We start from the raw sequence: 27,718 nt of genomic DNA, 5'->3' as shown, positions 1-27,718 counted from the left end.
GGAAACTGGATCCTCCCGCTCTGATCAGTCTGAATCTCGGTGTGGGGAGATGGTGGGCGTAGCCTGAGCGTGTAAGTCTCGAAGATTGGGCTCTTATTTTTGGGCAAGCTAAGAATGGGCAGTGTTAGAGAGGCACCTGTGGGTGATCGCGAGCATTTTGAAGGCAATGTGTATATGCATGGGTTGCCAATGCAGGGCCTGTCGGGTGGATGATATGTGCTCTCACTCAGGAATGTTGGGAGCGGCTCGGAGAGCATTAGTCTGGATTACTTGCAGTTTATGGATGTTTCTTAAGAATTGCCTGCAAACAGTGCATTGCAGTAGTCCAGTCTGGCGCCAATCACTTCCTGGGGTATGGTGAGGCAGCTGTTGCTGGGCAGGAACAGTCTGTTGCGTTGATCAGTTCGGAGGTGTGGGCCGCTGAGGAGGCTTTAGCATTGACTTGACCATCCTCGGTGAATACATATATCTAGAAGCAGCAGGCAGAGAGACAAAAATCAGCAATGCGCTGCGGGGGCAGGCACTGAACAAGCCATGAGTATATTCCATGAGTCCACGCAGTCAAGATTTGTGGTCACTCAGGGAAAGGAGTGTGGAATAATGTTCTTATGAGCTAACTTCCAGTAGGTGTTTTACTTCTATCATGATATCAAGGGGGAGCGTGTTCCAGTGCTCAGCAGCTGTTTGTGAAAGGTATTGTTTTCTGTAGAGTTTATTTGTTTATTTTCTGTATTTATTTACGTGCATACAGTCCGGTTTCCTTAGTGGAACTGCATGGTTAGTAAGATGCTTCAGACCACTGCCCGGTATGCTTTGTGAATTAGGTAACATGTCTTAAAGTAAACTGTGCTGGATTGGCAGTCACAGCAGTCATTAAGGAACTTGAAACTATGGTCCTATTTCCATAGTTTGAGATCTAATTATGCTGTGCTGTTTTGTATCACTTGCAAACCTTTCCTGTGTTGTTTAAAAATTGTGTTATACATATATTTGCAGTACTCCAGTTTTTCAACAAGCCAAGGGCCTGGATGACTTTGACTTTATGTTGGAATGAAAACATTGTTTTGAGCATATAGCTCGTCAGGTGGCAATTTGTACATGCATGTCAAATGTATTGTGTCTTTCATTCTGATATGTTAATTACAGTGGCCATTTTGTTTTCACACCAGTTATCATGATTTGACTTCGCTAGTTTCCCCATATGCGCACAACATTTTAAACCACAACCGCCATTCACCTGTCGTGCATGTGGTTCCATGCTGAATGTGTTGGGTACAGTAGATTGGGATGTGTCTGAGGTCAGCTTTTTTTACGTGGGGTTGCCACAGATACCCATGTGCATCCATATCCATGCATGCAGACTTTGGCCAACTAGCAGGTGTGTTTGGTGTATACAGCTTCCATAACTACATGCTTACTCCTCTGTGGTCTTGGGTGTTTATTTCCGATCCATTGGATGAAGCATAGGTCTGCATCACAGACCATTTGTATGTTTACAGCGCACTGTGTCTGCCCGTTGCTGTTGACCTGCTGCCTTTCCTTTGGTAGGATTAAAGCCACATGATTGCAGTTCAAAGCACCAACTACATTTGGGAGCACAGAATGGAATACATCCTTACCTTAGTATGTTTGGCGGTGTGATGATCTATTGGGCAGCCGGCCACCAACAAACACAGAAATGTGAATCGAACCCATAACCCTGCCTTTGTTTTGCCATGGCACAGCTCATTGGTTCTCTGGGATGAACCATTAGCCACAATGGAGCACCATCATGAATTTGATTAGAGGATTGATGGCAATATGAGTGGTAGTGTTGGGCTCCAGGTGGTATAATGATAATGCATGTCACATATAAGGCTCTCCATGTCAACAATATAGGTGGTCAGGTGTTCTTGCTCACAGATATCAGTACTCATTGTGTGAGACTGCCCTTCATATGTCTAATAAAGTATGCGCTCAGACATTATAACACAAGGTATGCTTGTGTAACAGGAAAATGTGCATGAATACAAAACTGTGTGTGTGTGTGTGTGTGTTTAAGGGCAACGTGTGACTTCTATGTCATGGCACCATACGCCTCCCATAAACTATGTCTCCCATAAAGCCCTGTGTTCATAGTCATCATCCAGCAATCACAATCCAAAAGTGCCTTTAAATTATCCCTCCTCCTGTTTATCTTCCTCTTTTGTTACTGTGTGTCCTTTAGGGAAGTCCACCCTCTGTTCTTACTCCCATACCTTACATCTTTGCAATTTTCTGCTTCAGGATCGTTTTTTTCCATAGGGCCATCGTGTGTGGGTTTATTGACTACCATTTATTTAGGACTTGGGTAGCTTTTGCATGCTGCTCGGTGCTGGTTATTTTCTCAAGCTTAGCCAGCAACTCTTTGTTACCCCATGTACTGCTCGCCAAGAGTGCACAGACAGTTATTTAGTTATTTATCACCAGTACATTTGCAGAGCAGAGCAAATACTTTGAACGCAGGTAGACGGAAAATAACTCACAACCAGACACGCAGTTAGCAAAATAAGGAGCACTTATACGGCTATTTATTCATAGTTAAGCATACATAAGCAACAAGTGATAACACAGAAATAAATCACAGAAAAGATAGTGAATTGAAGAGAATACATCACCATGGGCGTAACTGAATCCCTCATCTCGTCAGAAGCGGCTGGAAGACTCTGGTAACAGCCAGGCCGAGAGCACAACAGCCCACAGGAATGTCGGAACAAGGCAACCCCCTTCAACTGAGGTCTTTGTGTTTTTTTCCACCTGACCTTTCCAGAGCTCCGCATATATGCCCTCCTCAAAAAGGAGTGGCAATTTCTCAAACCTTCTGGCATTAGCGCTTGCGCATTGATGAGTGACCGTTGGTTGCCGCCCGGGCCAACCAACAGTAACCCCAAGGAGCAAAACTTCCCTCTTCTAAAGCACCACGGAAAACAATTCCATAACTCATCTTCAACCTTGGAACGGAAATTACCTTCTTATTGGGTACCAGCCGCCACCTGTGAATCCCAGCAGCTTTCCCAGCACAGTGTCCTTGACTGAGGCCTGCATACCAGACTCAGCAACAAATAACATCGAAAGCATGTTTTTTAGCAAAGCAAGTGCAGTTTTCACTGAGGCATGGAGTAAATATCCATTCTAGCTCTGAGTGCCCCCAGAATGCACTGGGCATCAGCGCCATGTTTTAGCTCCAGCATCACACCTGGACAGGAGAGGTCCTCCTGCATGAGAGGGCTCAGCAATAAAGGTTTCGGTTCTCCAAGCATACTTCACACAGAGTGGACGTAGCCAAGCATCAATGTGGCGGGTGGTGAGGGGAGCCACAGGGTTCAGGCAAATCCATTGCAAATCGTTCAGCAGCCTCTGGGGACATGAACAATGTCCTCATGCATTACTCGCAGCTTCGCCGGGTACAGCATCGCGTATCTGATTTTTTTTTTCTGAGGATGTTCTTGACTGTTTGGAACATTTTCTTTTGAACTTGCACTTGAGGACTAAAGTCTGGGAACAGATATGATTGTTTCCGGGCCCCACCGCAACTCTCCCTGTTCTCTAGAAGCCCTAAGCAGCATGTCTCAGTCTCTATAGTTAAAAATTCATGCAATGATGGCTCATTCGGGCACACCATGAAGGGGCTTGGCTGCCAGGGGTGTGTGCACTCACTCCACCAGAAACATATTCATGGTCGGGGGATTTTGCAGGACTTCTAGGAGCAACTTCTTGACAAACTTCTCCATGTTGTCAATAACAGTAGATTCAGGAACCCCCAGGATTCGCAGATTGTTCCTCCTCAACCTACCCTGTATGTCATCATTTTTTAGCACAACCTTCTTGACCGTTTGTTGGAGAAGTGCCACCTCGTGTTGCAGAACAGCCACCTTATCTTCTCTGTCACTGATACGCTGTTCCATCTCCGTCATGCAATCGCACAATTTGTCAATTTGTACGGACGGAGACATCGGCCTTGCATGTAAGGGCATCCATTCTCACTCCAAGACTGTCAGTGCTATTTTTGAGTGCTAGTAATGTCTGATTGAGGGTCGATGCATCCAGATGTGAGAGACCGGGTTCGTGCCCCAAGGGTTTGACTATCAGTTCTCCTCTAGTGAATTGCTCCATTTTGGCCTGTTTCTTAGTGTTGACCATGTCGTGAAGGAGAAATCCGCTTAATCTCCGACCCGCTCTGCGAATACCTCCACTGAGGTGTCACCTCTGAAGATGTGTGAGTTCGAGTCCTCCTGGGGAGCATGTTAGGTGGTATGGTGGGTAAGGCACAAATAGATTACTGCACTGTATGGAGCAAGCAGCTACTGTCGTGGTGACCAATCCTTAGGATTTAACAGAGTTTACTTTAAGACATGTTACCTAATTCACAAAGCATACCGGGCAGTGGTTGGAAGCATCTTACTAACCATGCTGTTCCACTAAGGAAACTGGACTGTGTGCACTTAAATAAATACAGAAAATAAATAAATAAACTCTACAGTAGCTGCTTGCTCCATACAGTGCAGTAATCTTTAGGATTGGTCACCATGACAGTAACCGCGGCAGCTCTGTCTCCACCTAATCCTCTACACAAGGGGCTGCCCCATAGTAAACGATATTGCACCACAACTACAGCCAGTGACTACCCTGCAGTACACAATGTTGCACGACAACTACAAGTCCCCTTAACTGCCAGGCAATTATGCAAGTCTTTGCAAAAAGGACGAGCATAATCATTTTTGGCACTAAGGGATTAAATGGCCACCCGTTGTCAACACTGTCCGGGTGCCCAGAGCAGGCTAGAGGTGTACGTATCCAGAAGTGAGGCACATGCAAACAAATGTGGGCGCCCCCAGGCCAGCAAGTTGAGTGAGTAGTTTGTGGGCTGGCTAATCCGGGGGAAGAGGTGTTAACATTTATTTTAGTGCGATCTATGGTTCCCTGCCGAATGTTGAGCACACCAAGCGACCTAGCTCCCAAAGGCAGAGAGCGTCATCTACCCAAAGGGGGCCTGGAACAGTCCAAGTGGGGGGGCCTTCACTGCCCCAGATGCCAGCCTCATGATGGGTCCAGACCACAGGGTGCACAGTCGCACTCCCACAATTGCTTGCGGGAGGCGGTCTGCTAGGGTACAGTCCACCTCCTCTGACCCAGTTGCTGGCGCCTCCGGGACAATATCACAGCCCGGTTAGGCTATCGTCCTCTCTCACCAGATACAATAGTAGGTTGTGCTGCTCTGCTGTTGGAGTGAAGCAGCCGGGGATCTTCCTTGGCCACACTGCAGTGCTGGTCTGCTTGCTCCTGGCAGGCCGCACCTTCTCCCGGTACTGGAGTGGGAAATCGTAGGCAGACAGCTCAATTTCTAACATCAATGCAGTTATCAGATGCCGGTATGCTGCTATGGGATAGACAGCAGCGTCAGGAAAGCAGGATATATATATCAGGATGTACAAGCCTGTGTTGCAGCTCTCTCAGACTGCAGCCACCTTGCAACCACGCAACAGCCGAGAACATTTTATTTAAAGAGAGTGATTCATTTACAACCCAAACTGCAGAGGTTCATTTACTATATGCAGAGTGGATTCCATCAGTGATCATGCTGTGAATCCCAAAATACATGCGTGCAGAAATCCATTATTTATTGTTTGGGGACAAGCATCGCCCTTCCTCTTAACAATGACCACCACTCTTTCGCCATCCCACTTTTTAAGAGACCCCCTTCAATTTTGCATTTTCTAGATTTTTTCCTCTGTTACCCTAGAGAACCATTTGGAAAGTGTGCTGCATTTTACCCAATTTCTCTTTAAAATAGTACTGTAAAATGCACCTTTTGGACATATTATTTTACAAATAGAGCCCAGCTGAACCGCCATAAATTATTTAAGACTCACTCTAATATGTGGGAGGTGTTAATGCCGTTGCATTCAAAGACATTCACCACCCACCTGTGACATTGAATCATTAACAATGATAGGGCCCTCATGATTCAAAGACCCACTGCACCAAAAGCCAAAAACTGCCTGTGACATACAAGTAATAATGTTACTAGCCCACACACACACACTTGTGGCTGGTACGTTTGGACACCAGGGGCAAGGGACCCCCATCCCTTGTTTCTACGCTCAATGAAAGATGTAAGGTTTGATTAAAACATATACTTAAATCTTCCACCTAGTGCAGTGTGCAGATTATACTGCGGCAGCATGACCACCATGTGCATTTCACACGCGTGATGGCCCAGTTTGGCCTGGCAGTCTGTAGCGTGGTACACACTTCTTTTGGGAGAATGTGAAGGTGTGGGCAGAAAGAAGTGAAGGGAAAACATTGGAGAGGATGATGGAATGGAGGTAGGTCTCCCACTGTTGGGAATATAAGGGAATATATATGGAAACCCAGTCTGCACCTTGCCTGCGGTTTGAGATCTCTCCACAGACAGGATCTAACCTGGTTGGGCATGAATACAGAAAGCCTCATTTCTAGCGGAGTGTTTACAGTAATGGGCCAGGTCTTTGGCCCGACATCCAAAATCTCTCCAAGATGTCATGCCTTTAGAGAGAGCCCAATGAATGGATGATCAGGTAAATTCAACAACACTAATTATGAAGCATCCAGAACGAGACAAAGAAGCACACAACTGGTCAACCCCTGTCCCGAACCTTCAAATGGTGGGGTGTTGAGTTAGGTATCCATTGCAATTCCAATAAGATCATCCATTATTAATGTTTAGCAATTCCAGCTGCCTAGCTTCTAAGCCCTTGTAGTGGTACTTAGTTTATAGACCTCTGACGAAGGGAAGAGCTGAGTTGGCCTTGCAGGGCTTTGAACCTGTGCCCTACAGACTAAAAATAAAAAATGCCTGAGGTGAGTGCTTTAATCTCCAAGCTACCTTATATGCTCAATCAACAGAAAACATCCTTTTTACATGCAGACAGTTCTATTTTGCCTGAGTGAATCCTCACACATCCACCTTTCCCATTGGTAAGGTTCCCAGTCTCTGGAGAAATTGCTCAGACCAATTCTTTCTGCAGGCAACCAATCCTTTCTAGGGTCAACAGTTTCCCCATCCATGTGAACCCAAAGAACCCAACTTTGCTACATTTGAGGCGTTGTATACCCCTTGATCACTGATCATAACCTGTCCTTGCTACAGCTGACATATTGTATGTCATAACTCGAAGACAAAGAACTAGTTGTTCCTCTGAGTGACAGGTTTGATATCCCTGGGTGAGTCGCACTATCCATCCTTCCTACCGGTAACAGAATGTATTCATTGTGTTAATCTCTTTAATCCATTTTTGAACATGTTTTCATTTTATTTTTATTTTTCATTTTATTTCTCAATTGCATTGTACTTGCACCCTTGCACATCTGACAAGGATAACACATGAGGTGGGCCCATGTGGGTACTTTTCAGAGTAACCTGGCTTGTTTATTGCTCAAAGGTTCTTGATCTCTGTCTAATTTTGCTAAATTTCCAGAACTATCCTTCTTTCACATGACCGATTTCTATGTCTCTTGAGAATCCCCAAAACACATCCCTCCCACAAGTAACTAGATTTTTATCTTGGGGTCAATCAGCAGAAACAATCCTTCCTATAGATAACTGGCTCCCTACTCTTTGCTATTACCATAGTCCATGTTTTTAACATAACAGTAACTTGTGTTATTGGCAGGTTCTCTCCTTATGGCCTGGCTGACCTCGTTCCCCACTGATCGACCCTCCCAGGTCCAAATTGGGTCCTTCCTTTCCACTATCTCACTCTCTACCTGTGGTGTTCCCCAGGGGTCTAACCTCTCTCCGGAGTGGCGGAGACCCGAAGTCTGTTCCTGCTGTTTACTGCTTTTGGAAGTGGAGGCGTGGCCTGCCTCACCTCACCTCACTTCTTCCCCTCCATAAAACACTCTGTTCTCCACGGAGCGGACGCGGAGTGGCAGAGCGTGGCAGTCTTGCAGTCTTGGCAGCCATAGCTGACTTGACTGCAGACTCCCCCGTCCATTCCAACAAAGAAAATGAAAATGAAACTACGCAAAAGGTCGAACGACGCTTGCTCAGAAGTGCATCCCTGCGTCCACCTCCTCCCGCTCAGAAACCTGCAAATCGTCCTCCCGTAAAGGGATCATTAACTTACCAACAGCGTCGTGAGGAAAGATCCAGTGTCCCCGAGCATATCGCCAGCGCCTATGCACTGAGATCAGCCGTGCACCTCGGGGACTGCGAGGGTGGCGAGGACAGCAAGGACGGTGACTCCAGGCGACCTCTGGGGGAGGCGGGGCCAGAGGCAGACAGAGGGAATCCTCCCGTAGTGGTGGTGTCCGTGCCCTCCCTATGGCCCTTGTGTGCCGGCCCGTTATTGCTCGTGGCCCTGCCCCGATCGTCGGGTTTCTCCGAAGGGAGGACCGAGGAGCGGGAGCAGAAAGTGCCAAGTCCGGGAGGCCTAGGGGCAGAAGAGACGCCTCCAGGCAAACGTGGAGAGAAGCAGGACTTGATAAATGCGATCTCGCTCCCAGCCCCTTCCCGCTCTGCTCCGTTGAAAGTCGTGGACTTCTTCCAACAAAATGTCGCCCTTATTGAGGAACATGACACCGTGGAATCCCCTAAAACTGCGACAAGTTTCAAAACCTTGGGTCTATATAACCCTGACAATAGGTTACAAACCTTTGCCCAGATCCACTGTGGCCAGACTATAAATAGACCTGTAGCACCAGGGGGGAACACCGCTTTGTCGCAAAGTGAGCTAAACTCGCAACAAACATTTCACGTATGCTCATAAGAAATAGAAGTACTACCAGCTGAGAAGGACCCAATCGGGCCACTAGAAGAAGCAGTGTGCGTCCAAAACCATCCAACCAAAAAGCGCCACTGGAGCCAGATAGCCTCACCTGAAAAGGGCCCAAAACGTCAACTTAAGTTGAAAGGGAAGCCTAAATCAAGTAGGAAGAAACAAGCAATCACTGCCGCCACATCTGCAGTCTCCAAAAAACAAGGGATGAAGCAAACGAAAAAAACATGGAAAGCAGACTCTAAGAAACCATCTGCAGTGAGCCTGGTAACAGATTTTTTCAATGCATTTGCACCTCAAGCAGTGCAGGATGAGCTGACAGATGCCGTCATTTTGGAGGCTGTTATGTCTTGCCAACCCCCTCAGAAGTCGAGGAAAATGACTTACACACCTGAGTGCTCTGCTATAAATCATAATGCCGACAAGATAAACCAAGTCCCCCAATTGGGGGATACATAGCTACAAGAGTCAGTGAAAATCACCAGCAGCAATTTGACATTGCCTCAAACTGGTGGTATCACTCCGCTCACGGTTAAACGGCTCACGCCAGTTTCAAAGACTCCAATTATCCTCCCCTAACTTCAAGGGGAGAAACTTCAGCCTGAAAAAGGCCATCTCGGCTTGAAAGGGAAATAGAGAAGAACATGCCAACTCAGATGCACAACTCAGATGACCCACGGGAGGCGTGGGCAAACTATGTTCAACCATCTCCTCAAGCCTTGCCTACATCGCAAGAAATGGCATCAGTAAATGACACCATGTCTGTTCAGAAGAATCTAGAAAACTCTGAAGGCTATATGCCAAATTACACGGAAAAACAACCTCTAAGAAGTCACTGTCAAGTCGAAGAAATTATCAAAAATTCCATCAGAAAGAAAAGCACGGACAAAGATCGACGGTACTCCATAGACTTGTTAAACGGTCCCTCCACTCGAAGGCTTCTTAACGAAAGCCACCTTAGAACTCCAGTGGCAAAAAAAGATCCACAGCCAAGCGGACCTCCGATAGATTTGCCTTAGAAAAAAAAGTCTGATCTATTATCTATTATGTCAGCAGTAACAATTGCCCTGGCACCGTTCACAAAACTCTACGAAACAATAAGCGAAAACCTCAAGGACCACACGAGTATAAAAGCAATGATGCACACAAAATTAATATTCCTAGAAGGCTACATCACTGCACTAGATGACCGCCTGAAGAAGGCCAATATTTACAATGACGCCGCCTCCATAATAGACATCAATGGGATAAAGCCCCAGGAATTGCCGGACCAGATTCCGTCATACGATCACAACTGTTAAACAGCATGTCTGGCGCAATTAATGTAGAAGAAACAGTGTCCACGCCTGAAACTCGCAAGTCAGACACACGAGACAACATCTACATTATTGACGACAATTCTTCTGGTCCACTTCAACAAACCCCATCTATTGAGGGTAAAGACGTTGCCTATCCGATTTTCACTGGCCCAATGCCAATAAACCCTGATAACCAAGCCCGATCTACAAAAACCTCAGAGGCGGGAGGCTCGGGTAAATCCATCACAAAAAAAAAGAAAAATCAATATGACACCTCAACCAAGTACAAACTTTGCCCCACAGAGCGAGAAGCCCAACAACAACCAAACATCGCCAAAAACAACTGAAGAGTTCCTTGCGGACGAAAATTTAATGAACATTAGTCAGCACATAGACATTGATTCTCCAAGGCCAGCAACAAGGCCAAATAGAGATGCTCCCGCCGTCCAGAAGGAAATCGTGACTATAGAACCCTGGCGTCAGAAGCATTCCCGAAACAATGCTGCTGATCTCTCCTCGTCAGCTCACACACCCGAGAACAAAAGTAAAAACTCTCGGCAGATGCCGAAAAGAAAGGAGACATCCGACCCTAGGTCGTGAAATGTATCCTTTTCATCTTGCCGAAATTCGCCAGACCGGATACGTCGGTCGCCGGATCTTAGCCCACAACGATCAACCTCAAATAGGGAACGTTGTCGAGACAATGAGTCAACTTTAAAAAGCAAGACATACACAATCTCTAAAGCAAACTCAGCTCGGGAAAAAGTGAAAGACCAACATATACATCATAAATCTAAAATTGAAGCCTATCACAAATCCACAAGAGACTCAAAAAGACCAGCTTGGATCTTAAAACTGGAGCAATGTGCTGAAAACAGAGATGACATAATCCTAAACCGCAGAGGAATTCTCACACTGTTTGGATTTATACCAGCGCTTCGCCGAATAAAGTCTGATGAATTGGCAATAGTGGATCCATACCATTCACATCGTAAAGCAAAAACCTACTTATACATTTCGTCAGAAAGGCGGAAAAACAAAAAAATCGATGAATCTGAAGAACTTTTAGAACTAGGCTATATATTGACGGACCAATCTCCTACTTTGCTGTTGAAACAAGAGACCTCTGATGGACCTTGGTCCATGTGCTAACACCGCCATCCATGTAATGAGGCCCTTAGTGTTGAACCAAATAATCAGGGAAATTGCCTGAAACTTACGGCCGACTCAATTAGAAGTCTGACAGAAAGGTATACCCAGGGGGAAATGCAACAACCTAAGGGAAACCCAGACTACGTCCAACTACTAGTTCCCTTCACTGTGAAAAACAAGTCAAAGCCAAATTCCACCAGCTCACACATGCACATGTATGATACACAACTAGTAGAAAAATGACGTGAATTGTGCAGAATTAAAAGAAAGCTGGGGAAATCACCATCAAATCAAGAAAAATTGTTGACCGAAAAAAAAAATCTACCGAAACTGGGCCAAGCACCATCGACTCCAACTCTACCAACGCGACTCAGAAAACATGTTAAAAGTAATGTGCGGCAATAAAGTAAGAGAATTTTGGTCACTATTGAAAACCCCAACGCCCTCGAGGAACAACTCGATTTTAAACAACGTGGACGAACAAAAATGGATTCACCATTTCACCACCCTTTTCAAATCACCTTTGCATCAGGAAACTGACCAGAGTGGGACCACCGGCAAAGACTGGCTTGTTCTCAATGATCTGGAGGAAATGACAGGCCAGCTGAAAAAGCTCAAAAACTCCCGTGCGGCCGGCCCAGATAGTATCACCAATATAGATCTCAAAACCAATTCTAAAGAATGGGCAATCCTCCTAAAGAAAATCTTTGAGAGATATACAACCCATAAATCCATTCCTGTCTCCTGGACAAAAGCTACAATTGTCCCGATCTAAGAAAGGAGACATTAGCGACCCCTCAAATTTTCAGCCAATAGCTCTCTTGGATTGCATCGGGAAAGTTTTTGGGGCGCTAATACTGAAAAGATTCAAGGACTGGGCAAAACTGGACCCGTGCAACGACAGTTTTCAATCGGGGTTAAAAAAAAATGCCGGCACTACAGCTAACATTTTAACAACCAGCATACTGAAAAGTAAGGTACTGGAAGGCAAGCCTAGAATTTTTGTTGCTTTTATAGATTTATCTCAAGCTTTTGATCTTGTGGACAGGGACCGTCTTTGGAAGAAACTAGAAAAGTTGAACTGCCCGAATGAGATCCTTCTTCCGATAAAAGCCCTACATACTAATACAACACTCAGGGTGCGGTTATCACAGCAAGGAAACCTCTTTGCAGAAATACCGACTGGACGAGGAGTGAAACAAGGTTGCCCATTAGCTCCCGCCTTGTTCCTCACATATACAGGCGACTTTGGCGAATCAGAAGATCTCACCAGAACTGTTCCACCTATTCTGGCAAATCAAAGAATAAGCAGACTCTGGTACGCGGACGATCTCATTCTCTTCGATCAGACTCAAATCAGACTACAGAGACAACTAAACAACCTATTACTATACACTCGAGAAAATAACTTGAAAATCAACACAGAAAAAACAAAGATAATGATATGGGAGAAGGCACTAAAAAGATCTGAAAAATACAAATGGTTTCTAGAAGAATCTGAGATTGAAAAAATAAAAGAGTTCAAGTACCTTGGAGTACAAATTGACAGTTCGAAATATGAAACCTCTATGCAAGATTCTTTAAAACGTAAAACAAAAAAGCTAGCAGCACAAGGAAAGGCAATAGACATGAAATTTGGAAAATGTTCAGTCATTCCAGTTTTGGAATTCTACAAAAAGAAAGTGGTCCCTACAATTACATCTGGCGCAGAGGCAATGCCTCTGATACCTAAATCAGTTTGGCCAAAGTTGGAAGGCCTCTTTTGGAAGACTGCCCTATCTCTGCCAAAATCTACATCAATGCCGGCAATAAGGCGTGAACTGAGTCTCCTATCTCTTGCGGGCACAATCAACATCAAATTCCTTCTTCTATATCGAAAATGCATAATCCAAGATAATCAAGAAATCTATAACTTGATCAAGAAAGAAATACAGTCAGAAAAGGTAAAAATGCTAACATCATGGAAGAAGGAAAATTAGGCCATTTTGCTCACAGTTGCCTGCTCTGAAAAAGATCTTATTTCAAACCCAGTCAGAGTGACCGAGAAACTGAAACATCTTGATTGGTCTCTAACACAAGACACTGCAGCTCCAAACAAATTGCTCTATCATCTACCTCAAACTACTTGTAAACTAAATGAACCAATGAGGTATTTGAAAAAATGTCCTAGGAGAACGGTACGAAACTTCATGCTCAGGGCACGACTAAATCTCCTAGAAAGTAATGAAATACGAAAGACCAGAGGAATTTCAACGACGAGCGAGTGCCGCTTATGCGGTGCAGAAAACAAATCGATTCGCCATCTGCTAATGTCGTGCCATAAAAATCTCCAAATAAGATCGGCCCATCTCCAACATTTTCTGGCTGAAGATAGATGGTGGGACGAGGACCAATGGGCGAGACTGATTGCTGGCGACAGAACCACATGGCAACTAGCCTTTGTTAAAATTCTACAACAGACATTGAAAAAAATACCGTGACTCAGGTCACTCTTAAGAAGATCTGCTCAACACGAAAATTCTTTGTAAAGTTCCTATTCAGAACATACACAAACACATTTAAAAAAAAAAAAAAAAAACTCTCTCCCTGGCTGTTCAATCAATACCTGGCACCTCTCGCTCACCACATTGCTGCCCTGTGATCCAACTTTCAGTGTTACGCAGTTGACACTAAGCTTGTTTTCAGGCTCCCTTCTGCCACCTCTTCTCCTTCTCTCATCTCTGACTGTCTGTCTGCTATTCAGGAGTGGTGTGCCATCAACAATTTCTGCCTCAATGCCAGTAAGACAGAAATTCTCCTCATCAGCACACCTGCACCCTCCTTTCCTGTCACTCTCTGGCTGGCCTCTTTTGGCCCTCTTCCTGCTCACACCTGTGAGGCTAAGAACCTTGAGGTAATCTTCAGCTCCACACTCTACTTTTCTCCTCACATCTCTGATGTCTCTAAGAAGTCTAACTTCCAACTGCAACTCCTCAGAGGATTTCTTACTTTCCTCTCCTTCCCCCAGAAGCTCACAGTCTCTAGAGCTCTGATTCTCTCTAGGCTGTACTACTGCAACAGCCTCTTTCTAAATCTGCCTGCTTCTACTCTCCACCCGCTGCAACTCATCCAGAACAGGACTGCGAGACTTGTCCTTGGCCTCAATCCCAGGGATCGTACCTCTCCAGCACTGAAATCGCTCCATTGGCTCCCAGTGGCTGCAAGGATTAAGTTCACGACCCTCTGCATTGTCTACAAGGCCATCTGAGGCCTGGGTCCTCAACACCTCCAACTCTCGCTTCTTAAATACCTTCCTATCCAAGCTCTTTGCTCCTCCACCTCCAACTCCCTCAGGGTCAGTCGCTTCTCCAAGCAACAAGTTGGTGGTAGATCTGGTTCTTCAGCTGGGGCCTCCCTCTGGAACAGCTTCAAGACCTACCTCTTTGCTTCTGCCTTCACTCTTCCTCTCACCTGCTGATTTCCTGTCTGATACTGCACTAGTCACATGGCTACCCTCTGATTTCTGGCCCAGGTCCCTGCATGCCCAGTTCACACCCACAATGCCTCCCAGCAACCCTGGCACTTGGGTCTATATCTGTAATCCTACAGTCCCCCACCTGCACTTTTGGACACCTGCTGCCAGCACTTACCCTTCGGGTGGGACCAAGCCTGAGATGGGTATGCCCAAACATGTGTCCCGTGACTGCTGGGCCTAGAGAACAAAGCTACTCCTCACTGATGAGGCCCAACAAGGCTGAAACGTGTTTGGGGTTGCTTGTGGTCTCGGGCAGAAGGGATGTGAACTAGCAGTTCTGGCTGGATTGCCCCTTTTGGGGTGGGACCAAGCCTGATTTGCATATGGTCTTTCCCCTTCTGTAATGGCTTGGCAGGTGAAGAACGATGGTCTGGAAGGTTGCCCAGAGCAATGCCAGAGGTTAAGATTCATTCTCAACTTTCCAGCCATCACCTCTTTGTTTTTGCTTTATCACCCCGAGTGGGACGGGTATGCCCAGACGTGGGTCTGGTGCCAGCATGGCCTAGAGACCCAAGCTACTCCTCACTGATGAGGCCCAACAAGGCTGAAACATGTTTGCGGATGCTTGTGGTCTCGTGCAGAAGGGATGTGACCTAGCAGTTCGGGCTGGACTGCCCCTTTTGGAGTGGGTCCAAGCCTGATTTGCATATGGTCTTTCCCCTTCTGTAACGGCTTGGCAGGGGAGGAACGAGGGTCTAGAGGGTTGCCAGAGGTTAAGATTCATTCTCAACCTCCCAGCCATCAACTCTTTGTTTTTGCACTTACCTTTGCACCTGCCACCTGCTGGCTGCACTTCTTGTTATAGCGTTGATCCTTTTTACAGCACTGCCCCTCTCCCCTTTCCCCTGGTACTTTTCCCCTCCCCCCTCCCCTGCACTTGCACGATCTCTATGTCACTTCGCCTAGTAAGATTGTTGTCTCTGTCCTTCCTCTGTTCCCCCTTCCTTGCCTCGTCGTGCCTTGAAACACTTGTGCATAGGTGCATTTCAAATGCCATATCATATCATATATCATGCAGATATCAGGCCAGAGCCCATTATTTCTAGCGGTAGCAGGTTCTTTGTCCATGGCTGAATCCCAAACGACATTCCTTCCTATAGTTGACATGTTCTTTTTCTGCAGTGAATCTGCAGAACCCCTACTTTATAACAGGCACATATTGCTTTTGTCCCCAAGGATTTCCCTGACTCCTCCCTCCCTACAGGCGACATATTCTCTACTCTTTATGAATCCATAGAGCCTTCCATCCTTCAGGCAATAAGATAAACTTTGTTCCTTGGACCTTGCATTTTCTCTGAACCCATTATTTCAACTTATAATTGTGTGTTACTCATACTTCCTTTGAGTGACAGAGTGCACAGAATGTAACAGGCAAAATGAAGTGGTATGTCCCTTGGACAATGGGCAGACTCTATACTTCTAAGTGTGTTTAAGTGTGTTTTTTCTTGATGACAATGCCCAGAATCCATCTGCCCCTATCAGTGAAAGGTAGCAAGAGCAAATCTCAGACTCCATACCCTACAATTGATGGCTTGTTTGTAGGGTAAACATTGTGGTGTTTTTGCTTTGTCACCCCAAGTGGGACGGGTATGCCCAGACGTGGGTCCACTTCCTGCTGGGCTTAGAGACCCAAGCTACTCCTCACTGATGAGGCCCAACAAGGCTGAACCATGTTTGGGGATGCTGGTGGTCTCGTGCAGAAGGGTGGTGACCTAGCAGTTTGGGCTGGACTGCCTCTTTTGGGGTGGGAATAAGCCGGATTTGCATATGGTCTTTCCTCTTCTGAAATGGCTTGACAGGCGAAGAGCGATGGTCTGGAAGGTTGCCCAGAGCAATGCCAGAGGTTAAGATGCATACTCAACACCCTGAGTGGGACAGGTTTGCCCAGACGTGGGTCCGGTGCCTGCTGGGCCTAGAGATCCAAGCTACTCCTCACTGATGAGGCCCAACAAGACTGAAATATGTTTGTGGATGCTTGTGGTCTAATGCAGAAGGGATGTGACAGCCCAGGGCAATTGGTGAATCTCCTTAGGAGATACCTTCGATAAAAGTTCATTTAAAAAACTCATCCTTCCTAAGTGAAAGGCAGTCCTTACTCAATCCTTCCTACAGGTCAAAGGTCCTTTGTTACTTCCTGCAGGCTTCAAACATATGTTCACTGTATATAGCTATTGTGCATTGCAACCGATGCTACAGAGTAATTGTGTGAAGGAGAGCTACTAAACTGCATTAGGATCACAATCCTAAATGTACATCTGGTAACATTGGCCCACCCCAAAAAGTCAACACTGGTCGCCCCCCCCTGGTACCAAACATCCACCTGTCCGTAGATTGCATGTTTCAATCTTTGGAAAGCAAGACATGTGTGCTAATTTACTCTAATGGTATGTTTTCTGCTTATGCAGATCCTTAAATTTTGTTTCTATTTATTCAGACAAACTAGCGGAATAAACTCCATAACTCAGGTCGGCGGCTAACGAGGACGTTTCTGTCAGCTCGAAGAAAAGATTCTAATTGTGTTCCATGTGGTAATGAAGCACTTAATCTTCGTTATAATTTTTCCAGGGGTGAGATCCTGACAGACGCTGAATCTTATGTTTAAGGTACCCGAGTGGACTCATCAGAACCCTGCTAGGTTCTAAGTAGCTAATCACGTTATCTGGCGTAATTTGACAAATTTGCAGCATCTTGAAATGCGCATGTACGGCAGAACTTTAATAACGTTAATCTTGTCATCTTTCTTGAAAATTACCGTCCTGGTTACTTTTTCACAGTGGGATGCAGATATGCCAGAGAAATGTAATTAAAATATAAATTACACATTTAAAATAGTTTTATTGTATTTCATTATTAAACAAGCAGAATATTATTCTTTGATTTTTTTGTTGCTGTGATGATCTCATATACGTGTTTTTTTTCTGATACATTTTTTAATGGGAAATAGAGTTACATGCTCATTGGGGGACGGAGGCACTTCTGGCCTGGAGAATAGTTGCAGACATTGCAGTGGTCAGGGAGTATGCACTCAATCTCTCTGCCTTAACACCTAGGCCATCACATCACCCCTTGTGCCCCCTGACTCGCTCGACGGCGTCCGTCCCTCTGTACCCTGCCACCCGGTACAGCTGTACCCGTCCTCTGTGCCCCTCTGTAGCCCACCTGCTGCTGTATTTCTGTTCTGCTGTTAGCTCTGTAAAGCACTCTGGTTATGCATCTCTACTGTTGTATACCTCTGTAAAGCGCAGTGCTCTGCATCTCTACTGTTGTATACCTCTGTAAAGTGTTCTGTTATGCATATCTACTGGAGTACACCTCTGTAAAGCACTCTCTTCTGCATCTCTACTGTTGTATACCTCTGTAAAGCGCTCTGTTATGCATCTCTACTGTTGTGTACCTCTGTAAAGTACTCTGTTATGCATCTCTACTGTTGTATACCTCTGTGAAGAGCTCTCTTCTGCATCTCCACTGTTGCATATCTCTGTAAAAACGCTCTGTTATGCATCTCTACTGTTGTATACCTCTGTACAGTGTTCTGTTATGCATCTCTACTGGAGTATACCTCTGTAAAGCACTCTCTTCTGCATCTCTACTGTTGTATACCTCTGTAAAACGCTCTGTTATGCATCGCTACTGTTGTATACCTCTGTAAAGAGCTCTCTTCTGCAGCTCTACTGTTGTATTCCTCTGTAAAACGCTCTGTTATGCATCTCTACTGTTGTATGCCTCTGTAAAGTGCTCCGTTGATTCTCGAAGCTAGGTCTACACTCAATAAATACCATAATAATAATAATAATAATAATAATAATAATAATAATAATAATAATAATAATAATAATAATAATAAAATGGGTACTTTATCTTCACTGGAGTTTTTGTGCTTGCTTTCTGGAGCATCACTGTCCTTGAAATGTCAAGCGAGAAATAGACAGCTTTATGTCAAGAAAGAAGGACATGAAAAAAATACCTACAGCCGAGTGACTGAGCAGAAAGACAGACGATATGGAGGTGAAAAGAAAGAACACAGAAATGGCAATGGAATTCCTGAAAGGTGTATGTATGGCCCTCTTTAATAGAACAGAGTGCCAATAAGATCAAATGGCATCTGAGCACTAAACTAGTAAACATTTGCATTAAAACTAAGACCAATTTACAGTATAGCCATGAAATAAAAATTATATCAGACTCCCCAAGTGAAACGTTTAAAGAGGAATACAAAGAAGTACAAATACATTTGTTTCAAACATTGCGCAAGCAAAGTTTTCCGAGCTTTCCAAAAGATAAAAAAAGATAAGATTGTGAAAGACAAGGTTGGTTAAAGTTGTCAGATATAGTGGTGCCAGAAAAGGGTTTATAGGAGTAGATTTAGTGAACCCTATTAGGCTTAAAAACCCTTCTCTTAGTTACCTATTCTTCAAGGTAGCTACAATGCAACATGATGAACTGCTTTGTAGGGGAAATTTACAATTGTGTAGGCTCTCCAAGCTTCAGGAAATGTTCCCTGAGGAAGTGAGTGAAGGCCAAAACATTGGCTACCTGACACATCCCAAATGAGGCATATTGCAGGAAAACAGAGAGCGCACAATATGTCTTATTTCATCACTTTTCTGAATGCTTTTTATATTGAGGAGGAGAGCTAAGGGGTAACACTCTGGTCTTGTAAACAAGACAACACTGAGCAGCACGGGTTCGGCCCCGGTACTGCTCTTAGGGGCTGAAGTCCGGCAAGAAGCGAAATATAAAAAATGTGTTATTTTTTAATTTGTTGGCCATATAGGGTGTCAGTTAAGTGAAATATGCTACACTGAGAGTAAACCATTTGGATTGGATGTGCCACATTGTTAATTCAGAGGTGACAGCAAAAATAAAGTGATTGGCCAAGTTGTTTGGTGACATCAGACAACACATAGGAAAGTTTGCATGGACAGTGACATGTTATCCTGGATGATTCCATGTTTGGAAATAGGCTGTTTCTTTGGCACATTGAACAGTGGATAGAAAGCTCTGTCTAACCTTTATCTTCATTTATTAAATCTTAGTCTGTATAAACAGCCCCCTAACACTACCATTAGATGCAGTCCACACTTGAATCCAGGAGGATGTATTTGTCCTGCAGTACAGTCTTCACAGCCTTGTGGTTGGGGCATAGGGTCATATTCACAAGGCTGTCAAGACTATACTGCGCTGAAGATTCCTACTATGGGTGAAGCCAGAAATGTGGTTCTCTGGCAGCCTTGCAACATGTCTGTCTGGTTGGTAAAGCTATATATAAAATAGCACTGCCCTGTAGCAAAAAGACAATTTGCTGGAGCAAAACGTTTCATTTGGGCCAATTTGCATACCCACAATGCCTTTCTGATGCTGATTTGGCTCTAAACTGGAGTTTAACTTCCAGAGATGGATACTAAGTGGCGTTGGGTCTGTGCGGCCTGGCTCAAATGGAGTATCCTACTTTCACATTTCAGGCAAACATATTTTCCAAGACCTTTTAAGCTCACCATAACTGTATTGGTATACATGTGTCTGTCTGTGTGTCTGTGAGAGGCAGGTACATGGCATGGGCGGCACGGGGTTGGCGGGGAAGAATGTGGTGAAGGTGGGTATAGGGAAGCCCCATTAAAAGAAAAGAATCATATTTGTAAAAAGAGTGAAACTAAATGCAAACAAACTACACAGTTTTGACAAAACCGCATATAACCTTCTTGAAAATATCAGTGATGTCATAAAGATTTCATTTATAACCTAAAAAGGACGACTGTTTAGCATGCTATTCAGGTTAGCTCCACAAAAAATATTATAGAATGGTTTATTAAAGTAAAGAGGCATTCGACAAGCTAACTCTCCCTGCTAGTGTGATTGTCTCAATGTTGTTGTAATGTCATTGCACCTTTCAAAAACATTAGGGGTAATGGGAATCTATCGAGTTCAGAGAGAGCAGATTAAACTGATGTCATTTTGGATTAACAAAGATCAACATTTCATCGGTTTTAAACAATGGGTGCCATGCTTTCATGTCAAATCATTGAGAACCTGGGTAACTCTGCATTCCTCTCTGATATGTGCCCGGTTACAGTTTTCAAATCTAAATGTCAACATTGATACCTAAGATTCTTGTAATGTTTTACAATCTTCCAGGAACTGAGAGCAGGGACGTCATTTCAACAAAATGCCAGGCGTAGCGGAAGTGACATCACACAACCCTAGACCTCTGATGACATCACAGGAAGTAATGTTATTTGACCCCACCCCGAAGCGATGGAACACACCCTTTCACCCCTTGACTAAACAGGAAGTGGCATCACATAGCATTGTTCCTAAGTACACTATGGAAAATATGGTTACGAGGTCACTATAATGTGATGTACGTTTCATACAAGAATGGATGACCATATGTATCATTAAGATAATTGTTTATAGGCCCATATTACCAAATTACTGTGAATGCAAGCAGACGTCCATGGCCAAATGATAATGATGTGTTATTATATAGCACATACACTTAAGCGCGTTATGTAGAAAAAATATACATACAATATCACCCAACCTCTGTTGGTACTCTATATCGACCTCAGAAGCATGAAAGGCTGAGTTGAGGAGTAAAAGAACAGACTAAATCAGTGACTCACCCCCTGAAGTGTGACTGAAATAAACCTTTTATGAGTCTAGCAATTACTGGATAGAATTCCAGAAAGACACATTGGGCCTCATTACGACCCTGGCGGAAAGTGACTGACCGGACCGCAACAGCGTAAATAGCGTTTCCGCCATTGCACGAAGGAGCAAAGTGCGGCTAATTACGACCCATCGGGCACGAGCATTACGCCATGGCGGAATCCGAAAGGCTGCGATGGCGGAAATGACCCCAAAACGGCCCTTACCGCCGCCGTACGCTGCACCAGGTGCAATACCGCCACCCATCTTAGCGGTCACCGTAATGAGCGGTCACCGTAACGAGCGGGCACCGCAAATTACGGGCACCGTAAATATACGGAAACGGAAGTAAAAGCATGTGGCCGGAACGGGAAACAGCACGCCGCACAACTATAAAATCCGAATCCCAACACAACCATTAAAAATCCGACCCTGACACACATCCCAACCCGTTAGCAACCCCAGTTAAAAAAATAAATATGGGAAAGGTAGCCAAGAAAGCGTGTGATCGCAAGCGGCAGGTACACTTCTCCCGAGAGGAACTGACCGTGCTCACCGAGACCCTCCAGGAAAATGCCGCCGTCGTCTTCTCCAGTCAAATGACCAGGACGGCCCTTGCCAACAAGAAGGCCATATGGGCCCTGGTGGCACAGCGCGTAAGTGCGGTGGGGACAACACCCCGCACGCCACAGCAATGTCGCAAGCGGTGGGACGACCTGCGGATCCGCGTACGCAGCATACTTTCTGCGAACAGGAACATCGCCACAGCTACCGGGGGGGGTTCAGAGTCGCCCATCAAGTTGACCCCCTGGGAGGATATCTGCGCCTCCACCATAGGAATGGAGAGCATAGAGGGAGTCGGAGGGATGGAGAAAGGAGTGCCGACATCCGGAGAATCAGGTAGGTTGGCCAAGAGAAACAAAGCGAAATCCACAAAACACGAACATGTGCAGTACCATGTGACCCCATAGTGCAATACATACTTTGCCCTGACAGCGCCCTCTAAAAGTCAGAATGAATAAACAAATCAATCAAGATGCCATAAACAACCCCTACATGTGCAGCATGCACCCCCTAACTGCAGGCAGCCAAATGAATGCATCCTCAATCCACACGAAAATGAGACCACCTCCAAGGCCCAGTCCCAAATCAGCCTCATGTACCACCCCAATGCATTTGATACGTTGCCATTCCAAATCCGACAGACCCATAACTAACGCTCGCCCCTCTTTACTCCACCACAGGGTCCGATACCAACGACGAGCTGCAGGACACCCCTACCAGCACGCCTGCAAAGAGGGCCAGGACCAACGTCCCAAGAGCCTCCACCTCAGGTGCAAGGATCAAGACACGGCAGCAGCAGGAATCAAGTGGCAGCACACTGGAGGGGACTGCAACAGGCACCCCAGCAGCCAGCAAGTCCACAACCCCAGCACCACAGGTCCCCCCAAAGAACGTATCTGATGGCACTGCCTCTGGTGGTAGCAGCACCATAGGTGACACAGCTGTCATGCCAGCATGCTCCGACACGGAAAACAGTGCTGGCGACGTAGGTACCATCCATGACCTTTCCCAATCCCCCTGCATGTTCCATCCCCTACACCATGACGAAACCACGCAGGGGCACCCTGAAGACGACGACTGGCCAACCCCCACAAGTCCTGTGCCAAGGCAACATGTGTTGAGCAGCCCCCCTGTCACACCACCGCAAATGTCCATGGCCCAGCAGAGGCAACAGTCCCTCGACCTGCTGATCGAGCAACAGCAGGAAGTGTCCACGCTACTCAAGGACCATGCAAATGAATGCGGGGGTTCCAGGGCAGCCATGGAAACATCCACCGAGACACTCAGGGCACAAATAGAGAAAAGTAGTGAGAGCCTCAGGGGAGAAATGGAGAGAAGCACCGAGAGCCTGAGAGCACAAATGGAGAAAAGCACCGAGAGCCTGAGAGCACAAATGGAGAAAAGCACCGAGAGCCTGAGAGCACAAATGGAGAAAAGCACCGAGAGCCTGAGGGGGGAACTGCATGCGACGTCCAAAGACGTTTGTGCTGAACTTGCTGCTGTGCGCCGTGTGCTCTCGGAGCTCTCACAAACCCTCAGAGACATGCATGGACGCGAGCAGGCAGAGACATCATCCGTGGCAAGTTCCGTCCAGGGCAGCCCCCAACGCAGATCTGGCAGGAACCTGCGCTCCACGGGCAGGGGTGCCCCTGATACCCGTAGAGGGGGCTTGCAATAGCGTCTACCCACGGACAGCATGCATATTTGGACACTGGTGTTGGGGGGGGAGGTAGTAGGGTGGAGGGGGTGTGTTGGGCTTCACTGGGTGGCGGGTCCATAGGGTGTATGAATCAAATCACATTAACAATACAGCACCTCATTATCATCCAATGACATGTGTGGACATTGATATTTGCGTACGAGGCCTTCATAGGCGTACAGTCCACAATGTGCCTGTACTACACACACACAGTGCCACAGGTCCCCTTTCCGTGTAATAGGCACCATGCGTGGTTGCTAGAAGCATGCATCTATGATGCTCTGTCGGATTGCACGTGCATCCTGTGCCTCATGGACTCCTTGAGGTGCCTCCACATCCCCACCCTCATCATCATCATCATCTTCAGGTGCATGCAGTACAGCGTCAGGGGGCATGGGCACATTCCTACGTATGCACATGTTGTGCAGCATGACACATGCCATGACCATCTTAGAAACCTTCTCATGGCTGTACATGAGTGCCCCGCCAGACCTGCTGAGGCTGCGGAAACGAGCCTTCAGTAGGCCGAATGCCTGTTCAATGACCACACGGGTACGTGAGTGGGCATGGTTGTAGTCCTCCTCATGCTCGTTCTGTGGGTTCCGGATTGGTGTAAGGAGCCATCTCTTCAGTGGATACCCGGCATCACCTGTATGAGACGAATAAAGGGTGTCAGTGGAATGATAGTGCTAAGTAGCCCCCCCCCCCTCCTGCAAGGTCATTGACGCATCAAATGGGCCACGATGTCATGCATGGAATGAGACTCACCGAGTAGCCAGGATCTGTGCCCTGCGTGTCGCTCCATGTAGCGTGGTATTCTTGTGTTCCTCAGGACCATAGAATCATGGGTAGATCCTGGAAATCTGGCACAACAATGCGTAAAGATCTTGTTGGAGTCACACACCATTTGCACATTGATTGAATGAAATTGTTTCCGGTTGCGGTACTGGACCTCCATGGCATGTGGGACAACCAATTCAACATGGGTGCAGTCGATGGCACCAATGCAACCCGGGATGCCGCCAAGTGCATGGAATCCCACTTTTGCGTTGGTAATCTCCTGGTACGTGCGTGGTAGTGTGATGTGGTCGTCGGCGTGCTTCAGGAGGGCATCGTGCACTTGGAAGAGTGTCCGTGAGAACAGTGGCTGTGAAATGCCATGCAACTGTCCCACTGTGTGCTGGTAGGTGCCTGTGGCCAGGAAGTGGAGTACAGACACCACCTTCAGTAGGGGTGGGATGGCGGTTGGGCTATCTATCATGCTCACGAGGTCAGCATGTGTCATGTCCACAATGGCGATTATGGTGTCCCGGTCCAAACGGTAGAGGGTGTGGATCTGCTCAGCAGTGAGGTTGAACGGATCAGCTCGGAGGCGTGGGATTGCGGGCCGCCTGCGTGGTGGTAGTGGCAGTGCTTGTGGGCCTTGCTGACCCTGCCTTGCCCTCCTCCTCCTCCTTCTCCTCCGTCTCCCCTGTGCGCCCGGTTGTTGTACCTGTTGTTGTTCGTCGTATTCTTGTAGTTGTAGCACTTGCAGTGCTATCTGGTCCCCCAGGCCCAACATCGCTAGTCCTGCCGGTAGCATTTTGGAGTGGGAGTGGTTGTGGGAGGGGTTTGGGTCTGCTATATATGTGCTGTCGGCCTGTATGGCCTCCACCTGTGCTGATTGAATGAATCTGTGGCAGATGCAATCCCTTCTGGCCGAGCACGTCCCGCACGTAAGGCTGCATTTGGCCGCATGGCATCTTGGGATTGGAATCATGTATCAAATCCCGATGGCAGTGTGATGTACTTTGACTGATTTTCATGCTATGCTCCCATTGTTACACATGCTATGATTGCAGCCGCTTACATACCTGTGAAGAGTCAGTGGTATGTAGGGCTCGATCGATGGCCGACCCTCATGCAGCACAGTAACGTACTTCACCGACGGGCGTGGCGTCCCATTTGTGATTGCAGCCAGTTAGCATTATGACACACAGCCGCACTACATTGATGTAATTGTGAATGCAAGCGTTCACAGAAGCCTTTTCGACGTAATGTTGCAAGTGAGGAATTCGAAGGCCAGCATTTTTGGTTTTGAAGTAGCGGCGAGGATACGCCCACAGGTCTGGCTGGAAATGTAACGTTCTATTGTAGAATGTCCTTGGGACATGGCCCATAACGAGCAAGCAATGAATGATATGAATTGAATGGGATGCGCAATAGCGTAGTGGACGATAAGGCAGGACGTTCCCAAATCCATCTTGCTTCACAACACTACAGATCCGGCCAGGAGCACAGTGGTTTTTGCAGACTGCATTACGCACAGACGCGATGGAAGTTTCACATATTATGTGAGTGAATATTCATGCGTTTTCATTGCGGGATGAGGGAATGATGAATGGATGCATGGACAGATGATTCCGTTTAGGGTCTGCCATGTACATGGGTTTTTTGAATCACTCCCCTTCCCCTGCGCTATGTGATGCAAGGCTGCCATAGTGGGACTTACGTCTATCTGCCCTTGTCGGATCCTCCCTGTCTCGACGCGCCTTCATACACTTGTGTCTAGGCACGTTACTAATCCCATGTCATGGGTTCTATCTTGACGGACGCATGCACAGTAACCGACGTTGCCAATGGTGTATTTACCTCGATTGATTTCGTTATGAATCGATACTGATTTAGGGGTGTGTATATTCCTTTGGAGTGGGCTAGCATGCATATGGGTGTGGATTTGGTGTGTTGAATGAAGATTGTAATGCATCATGAGTCCCGTAATGCAATCGGTTAATTTGTGTTTCATTTGGGTGACAGGTATCTCCTGCCCTATTGCAGATGCCATCTCTACGCCACTCCTCCAGATGGGTTTTACTCTCGACACCTGCAGCTTCGGGTGAATCAGTGGAGCACCATTTCGATCTTATGGGACGATCGCCAATGGGCCACATGCCCTTACGCTGTACTGGTGGCTAGGTGCAACATTTCGGCCTTTCAGCTCGACTAGTGCCTGCCTCATGGGACGGACCTGCGGTTCTTGCCGCTTCCATGTTGCCTTTTGGAACGTTGATGTAGGCCCTGTGTGCCATGATGGTACAGGGCGTCACACAAGTGGAAGCTGGTCAATTATTGCAGATGCAGCCCTCGGTGATGATGGATGTTTTGGTGTTATTTTGCAAATTGCTGTGGGGCCTTTGTCATTTGGATGTGCATTTAAATTGTATTCCGATATTTGTCGTGTTGCGTTATTCTTTGCAGGTGATGTGGCGATTTTCGATTTGTGGCGGTATGTATTGCGAGATGATCTGCATTGTGTTCCGCCTTCTGAGTTGAGTTGTGTGGTACAGTACTGGCCGCGTTTGCCTACGTAGCACAGTATGGTCACGGATAGGGGCTGCCATTGTGACTGTTTACATGATGTGCTGTTCAGGGGCGGGGGATTGGCTTTTGGCCGACTGGTGCCTGTCAGCCAGGTCGATTGGTGGAATGATGGGATGTTCAGAATGTGGCTGGTCACAGGTGCCTGTGTTTGCGTGCGTTTGTTGGAGGGGGACTGGGGTCATGTCCATTGGAATAGCTTCTGTATTCATGCCATCTGTGCCCTGCAGCTCCCATCGGCCCCTCTTGGGATGAGCCTGGCTGCTCAGTCACTCTGCCAACTTGTGTGGTACATGCTTCTGCTGATGGTTGGTTTGTTTACTGGCAAGAGTACAGGGCTGGTGCAATCCCCCTCAGGATGCTGTTTTGGATGTTGCCTTGCGCTGGTGGCAAGCGATGGGGGACTACTGTTGTTTTGTGTCATGTGTTCTTGATTTTCATTTTGATGTATTGTACCTTCACATGCCTGTGCTGCATCAGTACGGCTATGGTGACATGCCGTACATGGATGCCCACTCACGGGGCGCTTTGAGCCCCTGCATGCATTTCTACGTTGGCATGCATGGGTGAATTGTAGATTTCACTGGTTGCATAGTGTGAGTACATTGCGCCTGCCAGGAGTTGTGCAATGTGGCCAGGGAGTGGAGTACAGGCACTCAGTGGGCCATTTACGGTTGGTTCACGATGCCGTATTTCTCGCCATGGCGGT

This window comes from Ambystoma mexicanum, chromosome 11, assembly GCF_040938575.1.
Source record: "Ambystoma mexicanum isolate Mex_15411 chromosome 11, UKY_AmexF1_1, whole genome shotgun sequence".
NCBI lineage: Eukaryota > Metazoa > Chordata > Amphibia > Caudata > Ambystomatidae > Ambystoma > Ambystoma mexicanum.
This window is presented reverse-complemented; position numbering follows the sequence as displayed.